Below are 27,615 nucleotides of genomic sequence, written 5' to 3' on the forward strand. Positions count from 1 at the left end.
GCACAAATAATAGTTTTTTAAAGCAAGGCTCCCCTAATCATATTCATTCTTTAAAATTTACCAATTCTCTTATTTTCGACTATAATCATATTTTTAACTAGAGTTGTTCAATATTTTGATTCAATTACTTATTTTTCAAGTAACCTGATAAAAGTAATAAGAACTGTTTGTTAAATTTTGTTGTATAAAATTAAACTTGAATTGTAGTACTTTCGAAAACTTAATCATCTTGTATTTATTTCTAATCATTACTATATTTTTGATCAATTTTTTTATAAATTCATATAAATTTAAAGTTCAATAATAAATTCATAATTAACCTTTGTTTTGCCTTTCACTTCGTACATTCCCTTACACACGACCCTGATCTATATCTTTTTCTTCTATACTATTATTAGTTCAGTGAGTGAAGTTACAGTAAAGTAATTATTTTATCAATCCATAGTAATTGATTGGCGCCGGGCAAAATACCGTATAGAGTGAGGGAGTTCGAAACCCACTCTAAACAAAGACCGACAGTGGAAAGAGTTCAACTCATAATGTACTGGAAAGTACCAAACTTAAAAATGTTTACTCATTCACCGAAGTTCATAGAGCTCTGTACTTTTGAAAAGTAAACAGATTTATTTTCAATTAATTTTATCAATAATGACTTAGTTTATTATTCAAGAAGACTGTGTTGAAGTTTAAAACCAACTGAATGAAAGATTATTAATAAAGAATAGAAGGATGAAACACCAAAATCTAATATTATGTTATTTTAAAAACAAATTTGTCCAGTAAATACACTTAACCAAAATACATATATAATTCATTTTTTACTTGAACAGTTTTCTCAAGTAATATAGTCATATCTAGTTATTCATTATTTGTTTGCGTTTTGCATGCAACAATAGTTGTATTATTTGTTCCCTGTTTGATACGGAATTCTGTTTTCAAATAAAAATTCAATTTTTTCAGAATATTACTCAACTCCTTCATTTCTTCAGTTCCATGACAACTTTACAAGTTAGTGCAGCAGTAAAAGATATATTTGAAGTTGAAAATAATATAACAAGACAGAAAACAACCTTATAATACTACAAGAGTGGAAACGCATCACTACAAGTTAGTGCTAGTACAATCACTTGAGCCCACAGTTGAAAGTTTGAGTAACAGTTGCTTTCAATTATATGGGGAAGTAGAAACGATTAAGAGTACAAATTATGTTGGGCAAATAACTCAAGGAATGAGTATTATTTACAGTACTACAGTACTGATGAGCATTTACAGTATTATTATTCGCAGTCTTTTTAACATAATTTGCAATTAACTAGTGGAATTAACAAGGGTAGAGATGCTGGTATTTATAGATTTTAGTTTTTTAAGTTACTGGATTTATAGCTCATCAATATTTTTTCCTTCACTCTTGTGTCTAGAGTGGTATTTTTACTCTCTGGAACAGATTACTAGTAATCTTCCCTTAATTAATAATTACTTCTCCTTAGTACCAAGTAGGCTACTGGAAGTAAACCAATTCTATTACATTTATCTTGGATCAAGTGAAATTGGCAAAAGTCCAATAATTTTTATTCATTATAAAAGAAAACATTATTGTGTTTTTAGTCCAAATTTCGTGAACACCAAATGTATCAAGAAAATTAACATATGTATAATACCAGTATAATACTTATTTGAATAGTAACCCTAAAATTGAGTTACTAGAAAGTAGAAGCTAGATCCTTTTTTGCTTTACAATTATTTGATTGCTGGTATAATTGTCAATACTTCGACTCAAAACTAAATCAAAATTTAAAATAACTTTCAACATTTCTGACTGCTTGATTGAGCTGCAAGCCCGAAGTTTTGTTTTGAAACTTGTGTGAGTATTGGCTATAGACAGGGGATGGGGGAGGGAGTTTGGCATGCTGACAGGTGGTAGCAAACTGGCGATCATACGCGCAGGCGCGCTAGCGTTTCAAAACGCGACCGGTCGCGTTGGACGCGTCAGTTCAGCGTGGAGTCTCGTCACGGACAGAGGTGTCACGACACATAGCGACACGACACGATATCAATCAGACCGCGGCGAGTGTGAGAGAGTGTGTATGAGTGCTAGTGTAGCTACTACGAGGTGTAGCGCCTAGTTAGATCCGGTTTTTTCGTAACTCCTCTATACGGAAATAAAGTAGCGATTTTTTCGCGCTCACGCTGGAAGATTTCTTCTAGACAAGTCGAAGATAGCTGGCACAAAGAAGAGAGGTAATATCAAAATAGCTAACCTAGATCTCAAACTTTCTTGGCGCGCTGATTTTTATAAGAATAACTTGGTTGCTTTCACATGCGGTGTTTGCCGAAACCGCGGCAATAATGGATTAGTCTTTTATGTAGATTATGGAACAATAGAAAGTTGCGGCCGCCCGTTACTTGAGAGCTTGAGACTCTACTTTGAAAGTTCAACTCCCACTAGTTTGGGAAGGTCGAAGTTGGAATGATGAAAGTTTCCAAAGCTTTTGATTTCTGGAGAGCCTGCTTCCAAATACATTATTTGTATTTTCATTTTTTTCTATTATTTCTTTCCATGATGTATTGACCACGTGAATCTATTAATAAAATGTAGTTATTTCTTCATCCATTAATGCAAGCACGTACAATGACAATAACTGTGAGAAGATTTGTTTGCGAAGATGTAGTTTTAAAGAATTCCAAAAATAAATTTGTTGAGCCTTAAAATATTCCTATCCCGAAGTGTGATGAATAGTTTAGTCCTTATAAAAATGAAAAAATGAATAAAGCTCTTCACAGGTTAAAATCCGTCTAGAAATGGCTGTCTGTAGATTCAAAATAGTGGCAAAGAAACACGTTCGTATTCGTATCTTCGTGTGAATGATAATATACTGATATGAACTTTACATAATATATGATGACTGTGAAAAGTGGAACACCGTTTCGAAGAATGTAATTATCCAGTATTTACTTCCTAGGTTTTATTAAACTTGATTTAGGCTAGTATCAGCTTGAACTGGATGAATCTGGTTTCTTTTCAACAATTTCAATTAATTCAAGCTATTGTTTATTTTCTTGAATTGTTACTACCGTTTTGGTATTTCTAGTCGATTTCTACCGCACATAGGTAGCACGGTAGCAGTGAGATAAGCGCCGTGTTCTCAGTTCTTCCGTTGGAAGGGTGCCTGCTTGAGGCCTACTCCACTAAGGCAGTTACGACCATTACTTCCCGTTAATGTGTTTTTAAAACTGTAGGTCTATGAATCTCTTAAAAGCTTTCTCATTATCCGCGCACAAGTCCAAGACTTATGTGAGAATCGTACTTTGAAAACATTAATTTCGGTATTGTACGTCATAATCGCCAAATCTAAACATGTACAAATCTAAAAATTGGATTGGTCAAAGACTCAATTACAGATGGCACAACAGTACATTAATTATTATGATTGTCTATGATAATAGCGAAATGTGCTATCAATCCAGCACTTGTAGCTACTACTGCAACCGACGACTGCGCGTAGATCCAGGACTCTGACCTGGGTTATGACCCTACTCCATCGTTCGACTCCCCTCACCCGCAAAATTGTGAAGTTTTTTTATTGAAAACAGTGTAGTAACTACATTTTTTCAACTGCTGGAACAGTGTGGAGGGGTGATCGCCCCAATAGCGTTTGATGTTGCGATAAAATTTGTTGTTGCAAATAGTTGCAAAATTTCAAGATTTTAACTAATCGTAGTCGTATGTCGCACCTCAGTTGCAGAAACAAAAGCGTATATCTTTTACTGGAGGCTTTGTTATAGGCTTTTAATAGACTACTGGATAGAGTAAATCTATTAACACGACCAGGAGAATCAACTAATTTCAATAACAACTTGGTGAAATTGGTGGTTTGCAGACACCAATTCACCTATCTTTGCAATACATTAAAAAAAATCCGATAACATTTTTTGAAAATTGATTACAAGCACTAGGATGTTGGTAAGCACTAAATTGTAGAAAAGTGTTATGTCATTCGTTTTATTACTCAGAAAGATTATTTTGACCGAGCGAAGTGAGGTCTAAGATTCAAGTCGACGGTTTGGCATTTCTCTTAATGTTTGAATGTTTAAATGTTTATATGTTTTTATGTTGCGCACTTACGGCGAAACGCGGTAAAAGATTTTCATGAAATTTGACAGGTATGTTCCTTTTTAAATTGCGCGTCGACGTATATACAAGGTTTTTGGAAATTTTGCATTTCAAGGATAATATAAAAGGAAAAAGGAGCCTCCTTCATACGCCAATTTTAGAGTAAAAATCTGGTGTGGCGCACTCACACAACTTTCCTTGCCGTTATGAAAATTGATCACCTGACGCTAGTTTGCACGCGCATCTCAAGTCTACTTATAAACAAAGATCTGAGCCAGCTGGTGACAGGACAATAACGCTGGAGACATACGAGGTCTGCTATCTCTTCATAGTGAATCATTTAATAGAATCAACAGTTGCCAACAGTTTGCAATAATTGGATAATCACATTTTCTCAAATTTCGTGCTTATTTTTAATTTTAGGTTATAATGTTACTGAACATTAACTGTAGAAATTCTCATGCTCAATCTTCACTACTCGAAATTTTTTGTTTAAATTGTATCTGAAGCCTGATAATTGAGAATCTAAAATCAAACTTTGCATAGATGGGGCGGAGCTCCTGAAATTTTTACAGATATGAGACTTATGACAGTTGATAGAGCTTATCAATTACTATTTTTGGTATAAATTTAATCAAAATCGTTGGAGCCGTTTTCGAGAAAATCGTGAAAAACCCTGTTTTTGACGACATTTTTGCCATTTTAGCCGCCATCTTGAATTGCATTTGATTGAAATTGTTCGTGTCGGATCCTTATATTGTAAGGACCTTAAGTTCCAAATTTCAAGTCATTCCGTTAATTGGGAGATGAGATATCGTGTACACAGACACACATACACACACACACACACACACACACACACACACACACACACACACACACACACACACACACACACACACACACCCAAAAACAACTTTTTTGGACTCAGGGGACCTTGAAACGTATAGAAATTTAGAAATTAAATAAAAAAATATTTCTATATTTAAAACTAAATATAGAAATTTAGAAATTGGGGTACCTTAATTTTTTTCGGAAAGCAATACTTTCCTTACCTATGGTAATAGGGCAAGGAAAGTAAAAATCAGACTATAGATTTATTCATCATAAATCAGCTGACAAGTGATTACAAAGATGTGTGTTGAAGCCAGTCTATTGCTGTATTCCCATCATAAGGTCTATAGTTTCAATCAGGTACTTGTGGATGAGAATTCTGCGTGAGGACTACTGTTCACAGAACTACTAGTATCTTTCCATCAACGTTGTAGACAGTTGCAGCCAGACCTGATAACAGCGCTCACACTCACATTCCGGGACGACACGTCACGGTACGATAGGACAGAAAACTCTATGTTTATTTAGGATTTTTTAGACATTTTTAATTGATAAATCATTTATTAATTATTGAGAAAACATAACAACAGGTCAATGAAACTCACTGAGCGCGAGGTCTACTGTTCACAGAACTACTAGTGTTATTCTGTTTAATTAATTTTTTTTATATATTTTCTTGTATTTTTCTTTATTCATTTTCATTTAGAAGAGTTATTGTATTTTATTTGTTTTTGGTGATCACCTAGCGGATATAATGTTAACACGAAATTACTTCATATTTTTTCTTCATCATTGTATTATTTTTTATTAGAATTACTATTAGTATGCTACTTTTTATTTTCATTTATCTTGTCTTCTTGTTGTTTTTTCATGTTTCAGTATTCTTTTACTTTGTACTGTTCTCTTTACGAACTCACAGCTAGCGCACAAGTCTGACTTTGTGCCAAAAATCTATTATAATTTACATTTTGTCTTATGTATCTAGTATTTTGGTGAAACAAAAAGATTCTATTCTATTCAAAAGCAATGGAATGGCTGGACAACCTACTTTTATATATTTGAAATTTTGGCTATACACGGATTTATGTAATTTATACATTTTATTAGCTATTTTTACTCTTCATTGCACAAAGCTGCCATGCATAATAATAACTAGGCCTACTAAACTTCATAATGTTCCATCATTGCTTCATATTCATTTTTCAATCACTATCTCATCTTCAATCTCGAGCTGTCTGACAAGAAACAGGATGTAGGATTGTCATGTTCAGTTATACTGAACCTATTTCAGTTAATATCATTTCTAGACTTTTAAAAAGTGCAAGGTTAGTAGAATTTGACGTCAAGAATGAATTGTGATGTGAATTTTTGGCATTTACTACTAACCGACTGTTTACAACTGTGGAGCGCAGCGCGTCTTGCTGTCATTTGGCCAACTCTAATTAAGATCCATTGTGCTGGCTCATACTGCAAGCATTCTGTTGGGTGGGGGACACTTCTTGGTCAAATTTTTGAACAAGAAACAGATTGAGACAAGGCGTCTTATGCAAGCAGTTTCGTGAGAACAAATTATGTGGTAATTATTTTTGATATCTTTACACTAGTGAGAATTTCAAGGATACATTTGGAAGAAACAGAAAATGATTGTTTACCTTTTCGAACGCACTGACAGTTATAATATATCGGAACTTACCTAAAATATTCGCGAATTCGTCTTTCATTATCATCCCTTTCATTGAAATTATCGGATAACTTACAGGTAAATAACTTACAGATAAATTACAGGCTTTAATTTACAGCTATCTACTATAAATAGCAGGCGGTGTTGACACAGAATTGGCGACTATGCCGTTCTATCACTTCGACTGACTAACGTGAATGTCACCATAATATTCGTTCAAATATTTTAGTAGGTCGGGTACTTTCAATGATATTATAATGGAATTACAATACTACTTATCAAATAAAAATTGTTTAAAAATATTTTCTGGTCATTATTGTAAGAGGAGAAGAGAGGAGAGGAGAGGCATCACGGTGACAACATTCGGTTGAAATGTAGGCCCCACATAGTGAATTGTAAGGCTTCTGGTAACGGGATTAGAGAGGTTTCCCGAATTATATTTCCGAAACTAATTCAAGAATTCAAGCAATGCTTTTCGAGGTCAAGGTGTCACATTTACCTCCTGAAATGGCTTGAATTTTGAAAGAATTTGTCCTTTATTTAGAAAATGTTATGGATGTTTCTTAAATTAAGATTAACAACATTCAAAGCTATCAAACTTTCAAACAGTTAAATATGCTCTTCCAATAAATATTCTGAGTAGAAGATTATGCCATACTGAAAGTTTCTAAATTCTCAAATAATACTCATTATATCACTAATAATTAAAACTAGTTGAATCTTTTGTCTATTCATGTGTTGTGCAAGAGAAAAGGTTTGTGAATTGATGGTCAATAAAAAAGGCTGTAACGATTTGTTGTGGATTGTGGCACCTGTTGATTATCCTATATCAGATTTACACACGCAATGCGACTTAGATAATTTGAAGCAGATTGTTAAAGAACGTCCCTCTAAAATTATATCAATGGATTCGAAATCCAACAGCAGCTGAGATTCTGCTACGTGACCAACCACTTTTGAGTATCCTTGTTTACAGGTGAGCTCAACGCCCTCAACCTTCAACGCGCTCTCATTGGCTTTTCAGTTACGTAATTATAATTATTATTTAACGAAAATCCTAAATAAATGCTGTAAATCACCCCGAAGACTTCTGCTACTGCAGACATTGACAACAGAGTTAACAGCTAGATGGAAATTCGATGAGAACACTATACTATCCAAAAATTAGTTCCCAGCCCGGGAATCGAACCCTAATTGAATAAATGCATTCTCTATTTAATTCCATCTGTAACTGGTTGGCCGCTATGGCTTCGTATAAAATGAGCGCTGCTATCCAGAGATTGTCAGTTTGGTGTAAGGATAAGCATTCCTGACTAGTAATTGGGAGGTACCGGGTTCGATTCCCGGGCTGGCAACTAATTTTTGGATAGTAGTTCTCATAAAATTTCCATCTAGCTGTTAACCATCTAGCTGTTGTCAATGTCTGCAGTAGCAGAAGTCTTCGGGGTGATTTACAGCATTTATTTAGAATTTTCGTTAAATACTAATTATATTTTAATTAGCATTTGAATAAATCCATTCTCTATTTAATTCCATCTGTAATTATAATGATGGATGGCAAAATACTAGACTTTCAATTGTTTTGGTTAAATGAAACCATTAGAATCTCAAGTTGTAAATAAATTAGAGAAATACTAAATTTGCTTCATCAATAAGAATCAGGGAAAACGATTCAAGGAATGAATTCTTCGATATTGATGGATGATAATATTATTTATCTTATCAATGATCACCACCACTCCTCCTTTCACAAATAATCAAGTAAAAGATGCTCTCTAAATCTCTCTTATTTACACTTTTTGAAGCGTAGAAATTCTGAGAGGAACTCATTAATTACAACTATAGCCACATTTCTGATATAAGTTGGCAACAGAAAACTTTTTGAGAATTTTGTGTATCCCTATTAAATTTCTCATTCAAATGGTAATTAATGTTCTCAATTTCGAATCGAAATATATTTATATGGTATCAAGATCAATTAATCTGAACCAGGGACAAGAAATATAGGTTATCCCTATCTTATGCTCACCCTTATGCTTATCCTCTATCTTTGTCTGAACTTATTCAACTTTCTTGCACCATTTACGACTTTACAATTATTTACAGTATGATTCATATACATTGTGAAGAATATGCTCATGAACCTGCGCTTGAGTTTTTTGAATCGTTTCACTCTATTTTCTCTCGATTGATCAATCTCTATATTTTCATCTTCTCTTTCTTCTCATTTCCTACCCTACTTTTCCCTCCTTATCCCTCTTCCCATCACCACCCTCAGTTCCTCTTTTCCCCTCTTGCCACTCCCCTCTCCCGCTCTCAATGGGTTTGAAGTGGAAACAGCCAAACGATTAGGCAGGGCTACCTACAGGCATTATCTGAATAATCCCTATTCACTGCGCCCTGTTCATTAGTCAGCCTTTGTGCCTGTGAAATGTATCGCTGTACAGTTTAACCGAAACGGACACAGTCGGCAAATTACTTGTTTGACCTTTTTTAAGGTTAACTTCCCCTTTTGAGTTTCCATTATTTGGCAGAGAACACATCGTTTGGACCCCTAATCAACTACCGACTAAACCATTGGGTGCTTTCAGGTTGTACTTTATAATTGAGTGAATTGCTACTTGGAAGGCTGTTAGAAGTTGATGTTTATAGATTGGTTTGATTAAGAACATTTACGGCTTATGATGTCGTTTGAAATGAACTAATTATGTACAATACTGCTACTGTGTTACTGTGTATCACATGCACTTACAATGTACTATACGGTACTACTACAGTGCTACTGTATCTGATGCATCCTCTAATACTGCTACTCAATTTTATTGTCCTCCATGTAGTGTTCATCTGCAGTCAGCAGTAGCCTACACTAAGCTGTATGCTACACTGTCGCTCCATCTTTTTTTATTTATCTATAGGATGAAAAAGACATGTATTGTTACAAGATGTATAGTCTATAATATCATTGTCAAACAGGCCTACAATTAAAAATTCTAGGATAAAATAGAATAACATTTTTATCTGATGACCTAGAGAGGTCCATGTGTACAAAAACATTTATAGTAAATTGTAAGATGTGCAATAATGAACACGACAAGAGAGATGTAATAGGACATGACATGTCTGTAGTAAATCTTTATGAAACAGGCCTCTGCATTATAGGAGCACAGTAACAACTGAAAAATTTAATTTTAATGTACTAAAATTTCAAGTGCTAGTGGTACACACGTTGAGAAACTCCCGATTATACTGTATTCCTGTGAATTTATAATGTAAATTGATAATGCTCAATTTCAATAATAATTTTAATAGAAATTTCCTAGAAAAATATGCAACTGCAGAACTTCTGCAATTACAACAAAAAGCTTCATGATGCTGTCACTTTTTATTCCGATAGGACTTTGTCAGGATTTGAAAAGACTTTGACAACAGACAGAACCTCTAGATTTTTATGGAGCAGAAGTCTGTTCCTTTTTTGTGGAAGCACTGATGACTAAGCCAATTTTTTCTGTAGGCTAACAGTAAAATTTCACCAGAAAAAACAATCAACAATAAAACCTATAATACAAAAAATAACGTGATGATAATGTCACTTTCTATTTTGTGCATTATTGGAACAAGCTGCTTGGTGGAAACTTTTCTGAGGAATTGTGACAAGGAGGGAAGGGTTAATGCAGCTATTCATCAAGCGAGCGGTTGCTGTCTTCGTATTCCCTCTTTCTCTCACTCTTGGTTTTGTTATAATCTTATCTCACTCTCTCACGCACGCGATCTCATCAGCAAGCAGCTGTTATTCATTTTTGAATCGTGCTAGCTGCTGGAAGTGATGATAATATTGGATTAATAATAATAGGCTTCATATTCCTCCGTCGAAATGTTTCAAACTAGCAGAGATAATGGAATGGGAAGAAATGGTCTACATTAAACGAGTTCAGTACAGTATTTGATTACGATGCTCTGGTTTTTTCTTTGCTAATGATGCCTGGATGAGTTGACTTGTGTGTGGTTAATGAGATGAGGGATGATGAATGTAGATGACGGACGGAATGGGAAACGAAATCATGACCAATGCAAACATGTCACTCCATCGTTCTAAGCCTCGATTCATCAAATACAAGAATCCATCAATAACGATAATTTCAAGAATGTTGAATTTCTTACCATTATCTTCCATGAGAATTTCAAGTGGTTGGTCTGGATAAAATTAATATTTGATTTTCAGCCTATTTTCTGAGAATCACTTCAATTTTCTTTGGCTTGAATGAGTAAACTCTGTTTCTATCAAGATTTGTACAGGAGCTCTTGTTAATTGAAGCCATAGAACAAGCCTTTCAAACAAAAAAGTCATACTTATTTCACTCAATCATACTTGAATCTTCAATGTACTTGAATATACTAAAATAAACATGCATTTTGCCGGGTAAACTTGACTAGTCTATAGTGAAATATTCACTACCTCTTCTTGTGACCTGGAGTATCTGCTCCATTATTTTCTGTGTGAACTCAGTGATGATTTTGAATTTATTCCAGGGTCGACTTTAAAATTTCAAGGATAAGAGTCAACATAATTTTCGACTGTTCTCGTTTGATACTGGGAGATAAACGCGGGTAGTAAAAGAGAGGTGGTCGACTTTTTTCAGCCATGTCTTAATTTCACAGATTATCTACCTGTGGTGGGGGGTAGGGAGGAGAATGGGTGGGGGAGACCAAACTCTCGCTGAATATTCCACCACGCCAAACTGACTGCAAGATGATTGCGTGGCCCCCAACTCTCTGTTCTGTTCTACTTCATCATTGCAATATTCCTCTTCTTCATCTACTCGTTCTTCTTTTGTTCGCTTTCCTCCCCTTCCCTTCACTTTCCATCCCCCTTTTCAACCTCAAACCTTAATAATGCTTCTCCTTCACCTCTCGATCCCCTTCTCCCTCCACCACCTACTCCTCCCTCTCCACCACCACTTATTCCTTCTTCTCCTCTTACCCTTCCAATCATTTCTCCTTCTCTCACCCCTTCTTCTTCTTCTCCTTTCCTCACCTCTCTTCCACGCTTCATCTACACCATAGTCCCTTATTCTCTATTTCTCTTTCAACTTTTTTCTATACCCCCGCTTCTACTCCTTCTTCTGCTTCCTTTTCTACTTCGTACTTCTCCTCCGCGTCTCATCTTCATCCTTCTCGCTTCTTGTTCTTCTTACTATTCCTAGTCATCCTCTCTATGTCGTTAGTCTTCTTCACTACATCTTCCCTTATCTTCTCATTCGCTTCTTCAATTCTTAATGTCCTCCCTTCATTATGTTTCTGTCTATTCGTTTTCATTTTTCATCCTCATGGTTTATCTTCGTTTTTCCCCTGTCATACTTGTTATTCTTACTTTCTGTTTTATCCTCTCCACTACCTTCTAATCAGCTTCCTACTTTTCCATTTGTTGTTTATTAACAAATATCCTGTCCTCAAAGCTCAGTATTTAAAATTTTCACCTTGACTATTTTTCCACCTCTCATTTGTCTTCTGTTCAGCCTTATCTCTCTTGCAAGCTTCCCTATTTCGTTTGTATTTTTTCTTTCTCTTCATCTTCCAAATTCTACTTTTTCTCATTTATTCACCTCTTTCCAGTTTCTACTCGTCATATTTTTCTTCATCTTCTTCTTTTTCTTTATCTTCTTAATCTCTACTATTCACCAGTATCCCCCTTCCCCCTTCACCTTTTCTCTTCCTCCCTTTTTCTAACCATCCATATTCATCTGTGTCGTTCTCCTTTCTCCCCTTCACCCTGTCAACTTTGCTCTCCAGCGAAGTCTTTGCTCGGCGGCTGCCAGCCCCGCCCCTAATAAAAAAAAGTTTCTTTGACCTCGTTCTGACACTACGGCCAACAGTAATGCCTGGGATTGATGATGAGGAGAGCGAAAGAGAGAGAGAGAGAGAGAGAGAGAGAGAGAGAGAGAGAGTGAGTGAGAGAGGATCAGAGAAAGAAAAAGTGATTGAGATAATAAAAGAGAGTGAAGAGCAAGAGAGAGAAGAAAAAAGAATAGAGTAATAGGAGAAGTAGGAACAGAAGAAGGTAAAGGATCGAATGAAGAAAAGGTGGATGATGATGATGATGATGAGAAGGAGGAGGAGGAGGAGAAGGAGGAGGAGGAGGAGAATGAGGAGGAAGAGGAGGATGAGGAGAAGTAAGAAGAGGAAGGGTTTAGTGTAGGAATGAACCTGGTAAGAAGCAAAATAGAAGTACAAGAAAAGGTTGTAGAGAGGTTTGAATAGGTGGTGGATTAAGAGAAGATAGAGCGGAAGCAGAAGTAGGAAGGGAATAGGAGGAAGAGGAATGAAATCAGAAGGCGACCAAGGGGCAAATGAAGAAAGGAAAGAAGAGGACGAGAAAAAGGAGTGATATTGATGAGGTGAGACGTTTGAGTGTCTTGCCTAAAAGGATAGTGCCACTCCGCTCAGCATAATCACAAACCAACACTTTGACGGAGACAACTTTCAGCCATTGGATTGTACACAAAAATGGATTATACGAAAACAAAATTCTCTATCATGCACTTTTATCTCTCTCTCTCGCAAAATAATGATAAAAGTGTTGTTTTTGATAGAATTTGAAGTACCGTACCGCCACTCTCGTGGAGTTTTAGGTCGTGAACTTATACAGAAACACAAAAGCTAAGATCAAACTTGAGTCTTGATAAAAATTGAAAATGTTTTTGAGATTGGGTTCGATTTATTTGTCTCTGTATGCTATATTTTATGTGTTATTCATTTGAACATTCTTCTAATGCTCTCTTTTAAAAGCAGCTAAAGAATGGATATTCTACTGACGTATTTCTTATGAAAGCAGCTAAAAAAATGAACATTTCCAATTCATCTCTGTGAGAGAGCAGTTTCTGACCAAACAGTTCCCAAGAGTAATTGAATAGTGATCAATCAATCAAAGATCTAATAGCTCAGATTCGATAAGTGACTTGCTTCTGGTACTCCTGCCGAAGACGGGAGTGACAGTTCATCTAACTGAAGTTTCTCAATAATCTCCTATTAGTTTGGAACCAACCTGAAATTATTGTCTCCATTGAAAATAAAATTTAATGTGCTAACCATTCATCCCATTTATGGATGCAATATAAAAATGGGTAGCAATTAATCATTTGACCTGCGGAAACTAACGAAATAGGCCCGCGTGCTGGAGAATCTGCTTGCAACAGTCTCTGGAAACTGGTTGATGATAGTCTGCAGAGGATCTGTCTTTTAGTTGACTATGAAAATATGTTATCTGTTGCGTGTCTTGGGAGTCGCGTTAGTGCACCACTTCCCTCTCTCTCTCTTTGCGGAACTATCGGCGTTTGTGGATTAGGTAAGTGTGGGTGGTAGTGGGTAGTGCCCTCATCCCTCGCTACAAAAAGCAATCTTAATATTTCATTGTTCTATTGTCTGAAAGGAGCGGCCAAGTTTCGTATTAAAGCACGTGAACGCTAACCCCAACCTGAATCCACCAATAAATCCTAATTATAATTTATAGTTGGTTGGGAAATAGTTTGGGATTGGGCTACCTACCAATTTGGGTTCAAACCAATCGAAAACGAAAGCATACAGTCTTTGATTATCCCACATAGGTAGGGAGTTAAGAACAATTTTATTTTCAAAGTTGCCGAGAGATCTTCCTTCACAATCATTATGTCTACTTCTTTCAAATGACTGGACTGTGTTAACGGATTTTTTTATTGTGGATGATACTCACATGAAATTTCATCTATTGCGTGGGTAATGAATGGAAAGTTTAAAATACGAATAAAATCAATAAATCCTTTTTACCGTGATAACAGAACATGGAAAACTCAAAATAATTCAACATTCCACATCCATGAATAAAGAACGTGAGTAATGAATGAAAAACTGAGTCCAGTAGATAGAAATGTTTGCTCAGAATTGGTAATTATTTTTTGGGTTACCCAAAAACGACATAGCCGAGAATGTTAGGATTAGAATGGGTGAGCGGAACGAGACTATTGGTGAATTTAGAATGGAAGTAATTTTAAATATATTGTAATATAGCTAAAACATAAATAATAGTAATAAAATTACTGTACCTGGAGCAATTTTTCGATAGGTTTCTTTTGTTATCCTTATTTTGGTCGTGCTCCATTTGTTTGTTTAAATAATTATTGATACTATTGATTGATGTATGCAATTCAAATATTGATTATTAATTAATATAACAATTGTAATTAAAGGGGTGTTTTTGATGTTGGAATTGTTAATATTATCAAGTGATTTTTTATATTTAGAGGATGACAATGTAACGTTGATTTTTTTTGTTTCGTATTCAGTTTTTAACTTTCTGATTGAATGTTAGGCTAAGTGAACTTTTCGAGAGGATGTCCATGCACCTACTGTTTTTTTTATCTTCTTCTACATTCGTTTCAGTTTTCATATTCCTAATTAAATTTCTAGTGAATATTGTATTTTAGTTTTATGAAATAGCACAACTCGCATCCGCGCTCAGATTCTTTCTTTGCGGATGCCAATTTTTCCATAAAATTGTAATTTATATTTATGTTTGTGAAATGTGTTTTGAATGGAAATAAATTTCATTTGATTTGATAGTATTATAGATTATTACCTACACAATGATTCTCGCTGGAGGAAAATAATGATATGCTGTATTCTGAAAGCATAATATCTTCACCCATTTTATTATTCTTTCCAAAGACCTCTCCATTAAAAAATAAAGAATTTTGAAATAATCTTCTACGTTCAATGCTTTCAAGTCTGCTTCATGTTTGAATAGCTCAACGATCTTTATTATATTCAAACTTTTCCAACATGAAGAGGAGAAAGAGGAGATTCTGTAAAGAAGAGGTACATGGAATCGAATGAAGATCGTCAGAGTGAGGAGAATCATAGAAAAGGAAAAGGATAAATACTCCATAAACATACTAAGAAGATAATCTCAACTCAATCATGCAACAATCCGGAAATCACCCAGTTTTTTCGTCCCTCAGACAAAGGAACCAACTATACAGATCAATTGCTCTCAAAATAAATATTGTAATCGAAGGATGAGGAATAGTGGGGACGATTCTATACTGGAACTTGACATTATTGCTTACAATGTGGCGGGAATAATAAACAAATTGAGTAACATGTCATTTATCACCTTTCTCAAGAACTATGATGTATTCTTTTTATTTGAAACATTTGTTGAAGATGAGAGAACTCTTTCAAGATTTAAAATGATATTTGACGATTATGAATTGGTATCAATTCCTGCAGTTAGAATAGCATGTCGCGGTCGGGCCAGTGAGGGTGTAATCTACGGTATTCGAAGGGGAAAGAAATGTGAGAAATATCTAAAATTCAGAACAATCCACAACTATCAATTGGTCGAGATGTACATCAATACGCGGAGAGTATTTATGGTTCCTGTTTACCTTAATTGTAACAAATGGTTAGAGGACTTCAGAAGGCTCAGGGATTTGATGACAGACCTAAGAGTAGCGGAGTTTATGCTGATTGGTGATTTTAATGGAAGGATCGGTAAAGAGCAAGCAATGGCTGAGGAAACCCTATCAAGCTTGTCTATCAAGATTGGAGCGCGTCGGAGCTGGAATGACCCAGAAGATGATTTGAGGTATTTGTTGTTGGCAATAAGTCAGTTTGCCTCTGCTGGACAGATGGACAGCCACTCAAGGGTGAAAGGGAATCAATTATGGTACGACTTAGAATGTGAAAGAAAAAGAAAAGAATCGTTTGGTCTGTTGAAATTGTTCAGAAAAACAAACTCGGAATTAATTAGAGTCAAGTATTTGGAAACAAATAGAGCTTTTAAGTTGCTGTGCATGGAGAAGAGAAAAAAATTTTGGTGTACATTGACAGAAAGGTTCAAGATGGTCAATGACTCAGGAGATTTCTGGAAGCTTGTAAGGTGTTACAGGAAAAAACAGTTTTGTGTTGGAGTAAGTATTTGTTTAGAAGATTGGGTGAGACACTTTGATCAACTGCTGAATCCTACCATCGTAGCTGATAGAGTTTTTATATGCTGTGCCATATTTCAAGGATAGAATTCTGGACTCACCAATCGTTCTACAGGATCTGGACAATGTTCTTAGGAAAGTCAAAGAGAACAAAGCACCAGGTGAAGACAGAATCACCTACGAGTTTTTCAAGCACGCGCCAGCTGCCTTCTTAGAGAAATTGGTGGTAGTTTTCAATGGCCTATATGACTCTTCCAGGATCCCAGAAACCTTCAAAGAAACAATTTTATATCCCATATTTTGAAAAGGGGACAGAAATGAAACAAAAAATTACAGAGGAATATCGTTTGGCAACACCATAGGAAAGCTTTTTACTGGGACGCTGCTCGACAAGATGGAGAGGTGGACTACGCATCACAGAATTTTAAAGGAGTTTCAGGCCGGGTTCAGAAAGTCGTATTCCACGATCGATAATATATTCAACTTGATGAGCATTGTCAACATCAAGCTGCATAAGAAGCGGAAAAAAGTATATGCATTCTTTGTGGACTTTTCTGCTGCATTTGATAGGATCGATAGACAAGCATTGTTTTATAAACTTTCTGGATTTGGAGTATCGCTTAAAATGCTAAATGCGTTGGAAAACTTGTATAATGGAACAACAGCTAGAGTTTGGGGACAAGAAGGGCTTTCAGAAAAGTTTGAAACTCACACAGGAGTAAAGCAGGGTTGCCTATTGAGCCCCTTGTTGTTCTCATTGTTCGTCAACGATCTGGAGGTTTATTTGGAGGGAGGAGTCAGCGTTGGTAGCGTGTGCATCCAGGTTTTAGCATATGCTGATGATATAGTCCTGCTCGCACCGGATAGGTTTATGCTGAGGAAGATGATAGCAAACCTGGAAATGTATTGTGAACGGTGGAACCTTCAGGTGAACCTTGACAAATCTAAAATAATAATTTTCCGAAGGGGGGGTAAAACTAGCAAACATGATGTCTGGCGATATAAAAACGAACCAATTGAAGTGGTTAAAAGCTATGAGTATCTGGGAATGAACTTGACGTCGCAACTTTCATTGACAGAACATTTTAAAGAGAAATCCTCCTCGGGAAAGATAGCACTAATATGTTAAATGGTTTGCTAGCAGAAAAAAATATACCCTTCAAATCCAAATTCAGGGTCTTTGAGGCAGTTTCGAGATCGGTTGTATGCTACGGAGCACAGATTTGGGGGGGAAGAATGATTGAAGAGGTGGAAAAAGTGCAGCGTTTCTTCCTCAAGAAAGTGTTCAACCTACCTATGTGGACTCCAAACTACTGTCTCTATCTTGAGACCCAGGCGGTTCCACTGCTTGTCCATACATTGAAGCTTCATATCAAGTTCTTGCAGAGGAGTATGAAGCTGCCTGCCCACAGATAACCTCGTGTTTTATTGGAGAAGATCTGTTCATATACAACGACTGGTTGAGTCTACAGGATATGTATGGAGTCTCTGCATCGGATCTGGTCACATGTCATGTACCATCAGTGCTGGCCAGAGTGGCGGATGAACTTCAGTCAGGATTTAGGAGAAGACTGCAGGAAAGTGGGAGATGTTCATTGTACCCAGAATTGGCACCCTTCACAGACTACGTCCATGAGCTGACCGACTTCACTCTTATTAAATGGTTTATGAAGGCAAGGACGGAGTTGGTCCAACTCAATAAATATTCTCACAGCCAGGCCGTGAAGCTTTGCTCTCTGAGTAGCCTAAAAGAGGAAGAGGACATAATTCATTTCGTCGCCAGGAGTCCGGTTCTGGCGGAGATACGACGTCAACACTTTGGAAGGAGTCTCTTGCTCGACGCCGAATTGAAGACTCACCTTGACGGGAAGAATTGGAGGATTGTGGGAAGGTACTGTAGGGATGCATGGAAGTACAGATACTTCATGATCCAGGAGTTCAATTATTGAACTGATTTAAAAACTCTGAACTGAATTGAAATTCTGATTACATTATGGTGGTCAAATAAAGTATTTATCAACTCCCCCAGACGGCGATATGCCATGGGGAATTAGCCGACATTTTGTCTGTACCTGTTTATTTAATGTAATGAATATTTATATTGTTCAATATTGTTAATAAATTACTTTTCCAACATGAACAACTGAGCCATTTTTATTATGATTGTCAAAAGAGTAAATAAATAAATAATTCTTCAAGCCTCCGAGTTCAGGCAAAAACTCAACTAACACGATATAAAGTAAAAAGAGTTCATTTAGAAATTCGGGGATTAATTCTATTTAATGAACATCAAGACGGGTTCTCTCAGTGGAAGACCAAGTTTTTAAAGTTTTCCACAGCATGATAAATTAAAAAAAACTTCTCTGTGAACAATAAATTCATTCCCAATAAATCCTTCAAACTTCAGAGCTCTTTAATTAGACGGGTGTAAGTTGATCAGTACAGTACCTTGCTATTATAATTATTGCAGAAAAGTTGGATTGCTTTGAAATAATAAACTCTGATATTGGTGTTGGGGCGGAGTGGGTAGAACATTTCCCGGTTAATGCTGTAATTAATGAGATACTTGTTAAATTTTGCTGAACCTGCTCTCTAGCCGAGGTTATAGCGCGAGAGAGAAAGGTATTACTCATAGGATTAAACTTTATGAGCACCGAAGTTCGCGAACATGGCTTTTGAATTATTGGATAGTACTTTGCTCCTTTCTCAATTCGCCCTCTCTGTTATTCCTCTGTGGCTTATCAACAGGTATGGCAGGTATACTGTAGTCTTCTATAGGTAATGGATATTGATAATTTCATTTGTTGCTCTGGGCTATGTAATTGCATCTATTTGCTGGTAGTAATTGTAGGATGACATAAGCTCTAACTTTTAATTTCAAATATTTTTCACGGGGATTTAATATCATAAATTACCAGTCCTTCTTGCAATAGATCAACTTCTACAGAATTCAGTCCATTTCCTTCTCCAATCTCATTCATTAATTAATTTTCAAATTTTACAAACAAATTGTTTGGAACAAAAAGAAAATTGCCAAGACGTAAATAGTGTAGAAGAAAATTTACCAGAATAAAAATAAATTGTTTATTAAGTTCTACCCATGAACCAGAAATATTGAATGGCAGAATTTCAATTTAATTGAATTTCTTTATTAATTGAAGTCTTAACATAACTAGCCAATACGGAACAATGAAATAAACAATAAAATGTACTTGAATATTAATTTATTGTAATACAGATGAGGTCACTAGGTATCAGTTTAGATCGATCACAGTCGTCAGTGTAATGTGTGAAGCAGAATAATTATTCCGCTTGATAATTACGTTATTTGAACTAGATCGCCTTCAGAAAAATTGTAATTATTTTCTTAAAGAAATAGAGCAAGTCTCCGGAGGCAAACTTTTGTTGTGGAAAATTTTATATTCAGGCCTATTTATTTGCTCAGAAGAATTTTATTCAACTTGGAAGAATCCATTTAGAGATATAATGAAATTGAAGAATTTGGAATTTCACAACTTTCTGCTTTGAAATACAGGCTTTTTCAAGTTAGTTTAGGGAATTATATACAATAAATTTAGTATATTATCCATTCCCAATAAAGTTGATTGTTGTGTTTAGATAACACTCTGAATAGATGGTTAACTAAATAGAAGTTAAGGTTCTATAAACTCGTAATAGAGTAATAATGTTAATAAATGAATCCAACAAAGTATATTCCACCTTTTAAGCTTGCTGGAATATAATGTTTTAATGTCATGAAGGTATCCTGATCACAAAAATGAGTTGATCACATTCACACCACCACTATCTTGTTTTGCACAGCGATTTCACAAGGAACACGACATTCTCGTGACTGCTAAGTATAGCATCACAATATGAACCGTGACTGAATTAACATGAATGGATGAATGAATGAACGAAGGACTAGCCATGAGAATGAAGTAATAAGGGTCTTCTATCATCTAGTTTATTTTCAGAACAACTGCAAATCAGAATTATCTGAAAAAGGAGTTCCAGTCAGTCGACTCACTCCTATCCTTGTCAGCAAGTTTTCCTTTCCTTCAAAAGGATCAATCTCCTGGAATTCGTTTTCTCTTGTTGGAAATTTCATTGCGGACTGGAAGTTTGACGTTAATCAAAACAGTAACTTATTGCTTTCTGTTGTGGGTTGTAATGATAAATTAAGCTGGTGTATTTGTGGAGACGTGATGAAATATTGGGCAGATTCTCACTGCGGAATTGTTTTCTTCTTTGATTGGATTGGGTTTGAGTAATTAGTTGCAGTGAATGATGCTTTTTTGTTTGTGATTAATATTTTCTCGCTTGATTGGATTTGAGCTCCTGTAATTAGTTTATCTGAGTGATGTTATTATTTCTTGATGTTATTAATTGAACGAGCATTAGCGAGTTCTCACTTTTGACTTACTGAAGGCCAAAGTAGTTGTCCGTCTGTTTGTATGTTCTACAATAACTTAAGAGAGAATTAATCAATCAGCTTCAAATCTTGAACACGTATTCTTCGAACCTTTTTACTGGTCAAGTTCGTTGGGAAACAAAATTGACTCACTCCTTCGTCCTTTTTCAGGATATAAAAATACCATTGAAAGTGCATAAGAAAAACAGTTTTTTTGTTTTTCATTTAGTCAGCTGAGGAATTTATTGCATGCAATTGGAACAGTTTTTCCATTCATTTATTCATAGCTATTATGACTATTCGAGAGCTTACAGTCCTTCATGCGCTGTCACATGATTTTAGCTGGTTGACATGAATTACAACTTTAAAAAACTGATACAGGTTGAGATATCAATGTGCGATTAACGCCAATTATTTCTCTTGGAACTCTGTATCGAAATCATGATTACATTTAAAAAATCACCTTCTCATTTTAAAAAATGAATTTGGATTGATATGAGGAACAACATTTTCCATTTCAAATAGGATCCCCAATGAAACCTATACTGTCAAATTATTCTTGCAAAATAAATATTCAGCTGTTTCCATGATTTTTACAAACTCTGTATGATTAAAAGTTGCTGGTTTCAAAGATTACAATACAACAATTCACGAACGTGTTCTCCAACCCAGGGTGTCACTAGTAGTTTTATTTTAGAAAGACACTACAGTCATTTTGGTACTTATACCTTGTACTTTGTAGTCTTGAATAATTTTTGTCCTTTCGATGACCATAACCTTGTTACAGATGAGCGTTCAACTGAAGCAAAATCAGATTCTAATGGTGTGCAGAGTAATACGAGCTTCGTTTTTTCATTTTTCAACCAATGGACATGATAATCTCATTATCATGTCATTTTTTAAACTGAATAATGAAAGCTTGAAAGACACTGGACGTGATTGAATTTAGGTTTTTCAACTTTCCAAATTCATTTTTAATTTATAACTTTTTCACCACTGATTAAAATATCAATAGATAATCAGTTACTATAGGGGGTCTTTGAGACGGATTTCCAACAAATTAGTATCTTTGTTCGCGTCCGTTTCAGTGCAAATATTATTCCTATGAATTCTAATGGGACTATCCATACTCGCTCTGTTGAGCTGAGAGAAACTCATGAGAAGAATATTCTTACTGAACATGACACGTAGGCCTACTCTGATAGCTCTGATACTGATAATATCATGTGAAATCCGCGTTCAACCTCTCTGTTGCTCCGCTCCTGAATTAAACTAGATAGGCAACCACTGTGTTCACATTTCAAGGTTATGTTGTGGCAGACAGGCGTACTCAATGGGTCAAGTTTACCACGCGTGTAGGAAGTCGTCTCCAAATCTAAATTCTTCTCATCCATTTTTCTTCTTCTTCTTCTTCTTCTTCTTCTTCTTCTTCTTCTTCTTCACATCCTCCTTCTTATCCTTCAATATCATCGTCCCTCGTCCGTAATCTGTCTTCCATTTAGACTTCCTTTCCCTTGAATATTTCGTTTCAATCTGTCACATTAGGCATCTAGCTGAATCAATAATAACATCATTGACTGATGGAGTTGCGTTGTACGTCACTGGATGGTTTTCTAAAGGTCAACTGACACTATTATACTATTATATCCCATATATAATAGTATAATAGTGTCAGAAACCTACTACGCACACACAAAGGCGAATATAATAGCACACAATATATGCCACGAATATCATGGCCAATACATGGTCTCATGTGTCTTGAAAAATGAATAAAAGGATACTAGTTACTAGATACTATCTGAATGAAAAAAAATAATTTAATGAGTTTTAATTCAACCTCTGCTTATAATCGTTGATATTATTACTTTTCATATACTTGTATTATGTACTAGAATCTTCCATATGGACCTTTCTTATCAACTGTGGTATGGTGTCATTGAAGTTGACGTAGTGGTTAGTATCCAATGAAATTACTGCTCAGCTTACTAGATGAGTGATTTGCTCTGGGTACTCCTATTGTAAGGGTGATTGTATTGTTCACTTGTGTTATGAGTTTTTTAATCATTTTCAGTGGTTCGGATTGAACCCTTAACTGATTTCTTGAATCCACATGATGCATAAATCTCTTGTCCGTGTATTTTTTCAATATAACAGTTATTATTATTTACAAGTTATAATTCAGTAGCAAATTTATAGTTATTTAATAAAACAGTTATTAATGATGTAGAAGTAATAGCTAACAGGGAAGTTCGCTGTAGATATTCTTGTCTATCAATATTTGTGCTGGCATCTTATATCAAATACTACTCAACACTTGGATTTATCGGTTTGAGCTATTGACTCATTCACTACTTGGCACGATATTTATTAATAGAAGAGGAAGAACTTAGTTGCAACAGCTTTTTCTTATAGTATCGATTTTTTTATTTCTCAACTCTTGTAGATGAAATATCATGCTGTAAGTTATGTAAATCACATAAACACACAGGTCATTCACGTACAAAAAAAGATTAGAGAACCGCATAGGCTTCATTCCGAAGAACTTCCCTTCCTCGATTGAAAAGAATCGAAATATATTACTGTTGAAAAAGGTTGTCAAAGCTCTTGATTACTTTAAATCACATTAACTATTTCCTAAAAATGGTTGATTTCTTGATATACTCAGAACAAAAGCTGTCAAATGTTGTATATCGCTGTAAACTTTTTCAGACGGAAAAAGTTGTACTCATTTCAGTTTCAGTTGTAAACTGAATAAATCCACAAAATTCAAATAGATGATACCTCTTAATCAAGTAGGCCTGATGAAACATGTTTTGCAAACTGCAATAAAGTTTTTATAGCAATCCTGCTTAGTGGAGATAACTCGAGTCTACATCTAATTACAGTTGTCATTTACTCCAATTGGGAGACTTTTGAGTACACATAAAGTTAACAAAAAATAACAAAGGACCCGTCTAAATATCACTATAGACGCAAATTCTCTCAATCGTAGAATACCATACTATTATTAACAAAACCAGTTGGATAACAACTATGATCTAAACCAGAGAGCAATAATTTCACACAAATTAACAAATTCACAAAGTCAGAATCATAACTCACCTTTAACCTACGCCTCCCAACTGCTGTTTACTATTGAAAATTCAAAATGAAAAGCGTCCAAAAGCCAAAACACTCAAAACATACACAAATAATGAGACTGTCCACTCTCATAGAGAGGGAGAGAGTGAGAGCGATTCAGATTTAAATAATTACTTTGGTTGGAAAAATTCACAAAGCTGGTATGAGAGGTAGAGTGTGAGTGAAAGAGAAAAACAGACACAGACTGGAATTTCTCTATCCATGTAAATCCACAATGCTAGAAAGAGAAGGAGGAAGAAACAAAGGCAGAGTAGTGGGAGAGATTAACCCTAATTCACATTAAATGACAGTTTTGCTAATTATTTAACGAATTTTACAAAGTATGAAAATTAATTAATGAGAGTAAAGATTGAATGCAATTAGAATAACGATAATAGTGTGATGTAACTTTGTAACTTCATAAATCGGCGGTGTTTCAATAAATAATTGTCGATTTTATGAAAAGGATTTAAAATAATATCCTTCCCATCAACACACGACCGGGATCGAGAGAATAGATTAGATTAGATTTCTTTATTTATGTATGTTACAATACATAAGAGAGAGAGAGAGTGAGAGAGAGATTGATTGAGTACTTTATGTAGATTACAATATATACTGGCTTATACACTTATATACAATAGCTTACAATACAGCAGAATTATAGATGAATTTACATAATATAGACTGAGAAAATAATTATTGAAATGTATATGATATGTAAAAGCAATTTGTAATATAATAACTATAGATAATTATATTGTTATGTATCTACATGAATTGGCGGAGCTTTGGACATATCAATGTCCATTCTTCGGAAAGAATATTACAAATATCCTTCCCACTAACTCTCTACCAAAACGTTAATTTCATTAATTAAACTAAGGATTTATTTATAAATGGAAATATTGTAAAAGTTTTAATTAATATGAATATTTAAGAGAAAAGAAAACAGAAAATAATAAAGTAAAATAATTATATAGGTAGTATTGGTGTTTTAATCTTGAAATCCCAATTTAGAAATATCCACTACTACTTCGGCGTATTTTTATTGAATAAATTGAAATTGGGTTCATATTTCTATATTTTAAAAGGCTCATTATGTTTTATAATTGCTCCGAATAACTCAATCAATTAATAGGCCTGAGGTTAGACATGTGGTGGTGATGGAATATGCAGGAAAATTTGGCAATATATATATATATTATTGATCAACTCACCACTATATATAGTCCTCATAAGACCGGTCCACACGATACGGCAACGAAATATATGCATTATCTCTCCTTCACATATGAAGCACGTTCAGTTCTCAGCACATCCTCATACGGCACGACCCGACAAATACCGACAAACTGATAAACTTTTCATTCACCATACTTCCAAGATGTGACGTCACACTCAATTGCCAAATTAAGGAAGGGAATAGGATGGGTGGTGAATAGAATTTGATATTTTATTTTATTTCGAATTACTTTAATTTTTAATAATTCGGAAAATATTATAATCTGTAGGCTATTTATTGTTTGGGGCCGATCAATCTATCAGCTGTATAGAAGGAGCACTCTCTGTTATCGGCAATAGAAGATAATGAACTCAGAGATTGGCGCCTACTTTCAAAATTCTTTTGATTAATGCTGTTTCTATTTTTATTGGAAAATATGCCATGACAGTAGATGAGATCAAATTATTGATTAATAAAATGGAGTAGGCTGAAAGTAGATCAGGGTAATCACCTTTCAGTAATATACAGTGGATAATGAAAAATAACATGAGTTTATATGATATATATATACAATTCATTCTATAAAAGGTTTATAGGTTTATATTGGTGGGATGGGTGAGTGATGGTTGTCATGTGGTTGTTCTAGAGCCGGACAGTTTCATTCATTTGTTCCAAAAGATGTTTTATTAAAGTCAGGATGAAGCTTGCTTCTGGATAGATGGACCTGATAGAAACAGGAAGTGCATTCCATGCACGACAGGCACTGACTAAAAAGGATTTTGTGAAAATAGTGGTTCGATGTTTGGTTATCCTTAACTTACTTTCTCCGGTTCTAGTATGTGAAGCATCTGTCCTCCTACATTCAGAAGCAAATTTGAAATCATCTTTGAAATAGTTCGGATTTCCGTATTTCAAGATATCTCTAACGAGGTTGACTATTCAAAAACGTCTTTGATCATGACGTTGAAGAGAGTAGACGAAACGTAGACAATAATTTTTGCAACGCTGTGGTTTATCACTCAGAATGACTTGCATATCGTTGAGAGCAGAATTACAATACATTAAATGTGGGAAGATAAGAGATTGAACCAATAACAATTTAATGTTTCTAGGGAGGATGTCGTGCATTTTCTTCAATGAATGCATCGCTGTAAATACCTTTTTACATGTGTTTTGTTCACTTGTTCTGACCAGTCAAGAGTATTATTCATAATAATTCCTAAATTTTTCACTGAGCTAAAAAGGAATGTCACCATTTACTAATTTTGTGAATCGATTCAAGGTCAATATTGTTTATAAGACGAGAATATCCAATTATAATGGGTTGTGTTTTGATGGGATTAAGCTTAAGGCCATTTTTATTTGTCCATTCAACTATCGAATTAATATCCTGATTCATTATTCCAACTGTTTCATTAATTTTTGTTATGGGACAGCTTAAATAAATTTGAAGGACGTCTGCATAAGTATGGAAGCTGGAGAACTTGTTAATGGAAGAAAGGTCATTAGCATACAAAGTGAATAGGAGAGGGCCTAAAATTGAACCTTGTGGTACCCCATGCATAACATTTTTCCAATTTGACTAGTTGTCACCAACAGAAACACATTGTTTCCTACCTGAGAGATAGGATTTGAACCAAACTAGGGAGTTGTGAATAAAACCAAGAATAGCTAATTTATTTAAAAGAACTTCAAGATCAACAGTATCAAATGCTTTAGAAAAATCAAATAGGATGAGGATGGTGCATTTCCTTTGGACCATAGCTAACCTTATATCATCAGTGACATGAAGGAGAGCTGTCTTAGTTGATTGGAATTCCCTAAAGCCTGATTGAAAGTCATGAAGCTTTCTATATTCTATTGTTGTCTAGAAATTTTACAACTTACTAGCACTTTGGACAATCCAGGTAAAATACTGATTGGTCTAAAATCCTCAACCTTATTGGGTGATGGAACTTTATTTAGAGGGCGAACCAGAGTAAACTTCCAGTTTTCATGGAAATTGTCTTCTTCAAGTGACTTGTTGAAAATGTATGTAATGGTTGGTAAAACAGGAAAACAGTTTCATTAAAAATTTAGACTTTTTGAATAATCAATAAGTTAATGTTCTAGATTTTTGATTCTAGACTCTAATAGTATCTATTTGATTCAAAATTTGCTCGTTTATCTGAGTAATGAAGAGCGTAAATTGTATTTTGAAAAGTGAAAGTGACATAACCAACATTTTGATTTGGACATTATAGTATAAATTGGAAATGGGACAGTTTT

At 35.0% G+C, this 27,615-nt stretch overlaps 1 protein-coding gene across 1 annotated transcript in view; it reads left to right on the top strand.

The window, feature by feature from the left end:
- The first annotated feature begins 1,990 nt into the window (after positions 1-1,990).
- The window catches only part of LOC111052624 (serine/threonine-protein phosphatase rdgC), a 262,290-nt gene continuing 236,665 nt past the window's right edge, over positions 1,991-27,615 (top strand). Inside the window, 1 exon segment of the mRNA XM_039423565.1 lies at positions 1,991-2,238. The gene's annotated coding sequence lies outside the window, so the exon portion shown is untranslated.

The sequence above is a fragment of the Nilaparvata lugens genome, chromosome 3, assembly GCF_014356525.2.
Source record: "Nilaparvata lugens isolate BPH chromosome 3, ASM1435652v1, whole genome shotgun sequence".
NCBI classification, from domain to species: Eukaryota; Metazoa; Arthropoda; class Insecta; order Hemiptera; family Delphacidae; genus Nilaparvata; species Nilaparvata lugens.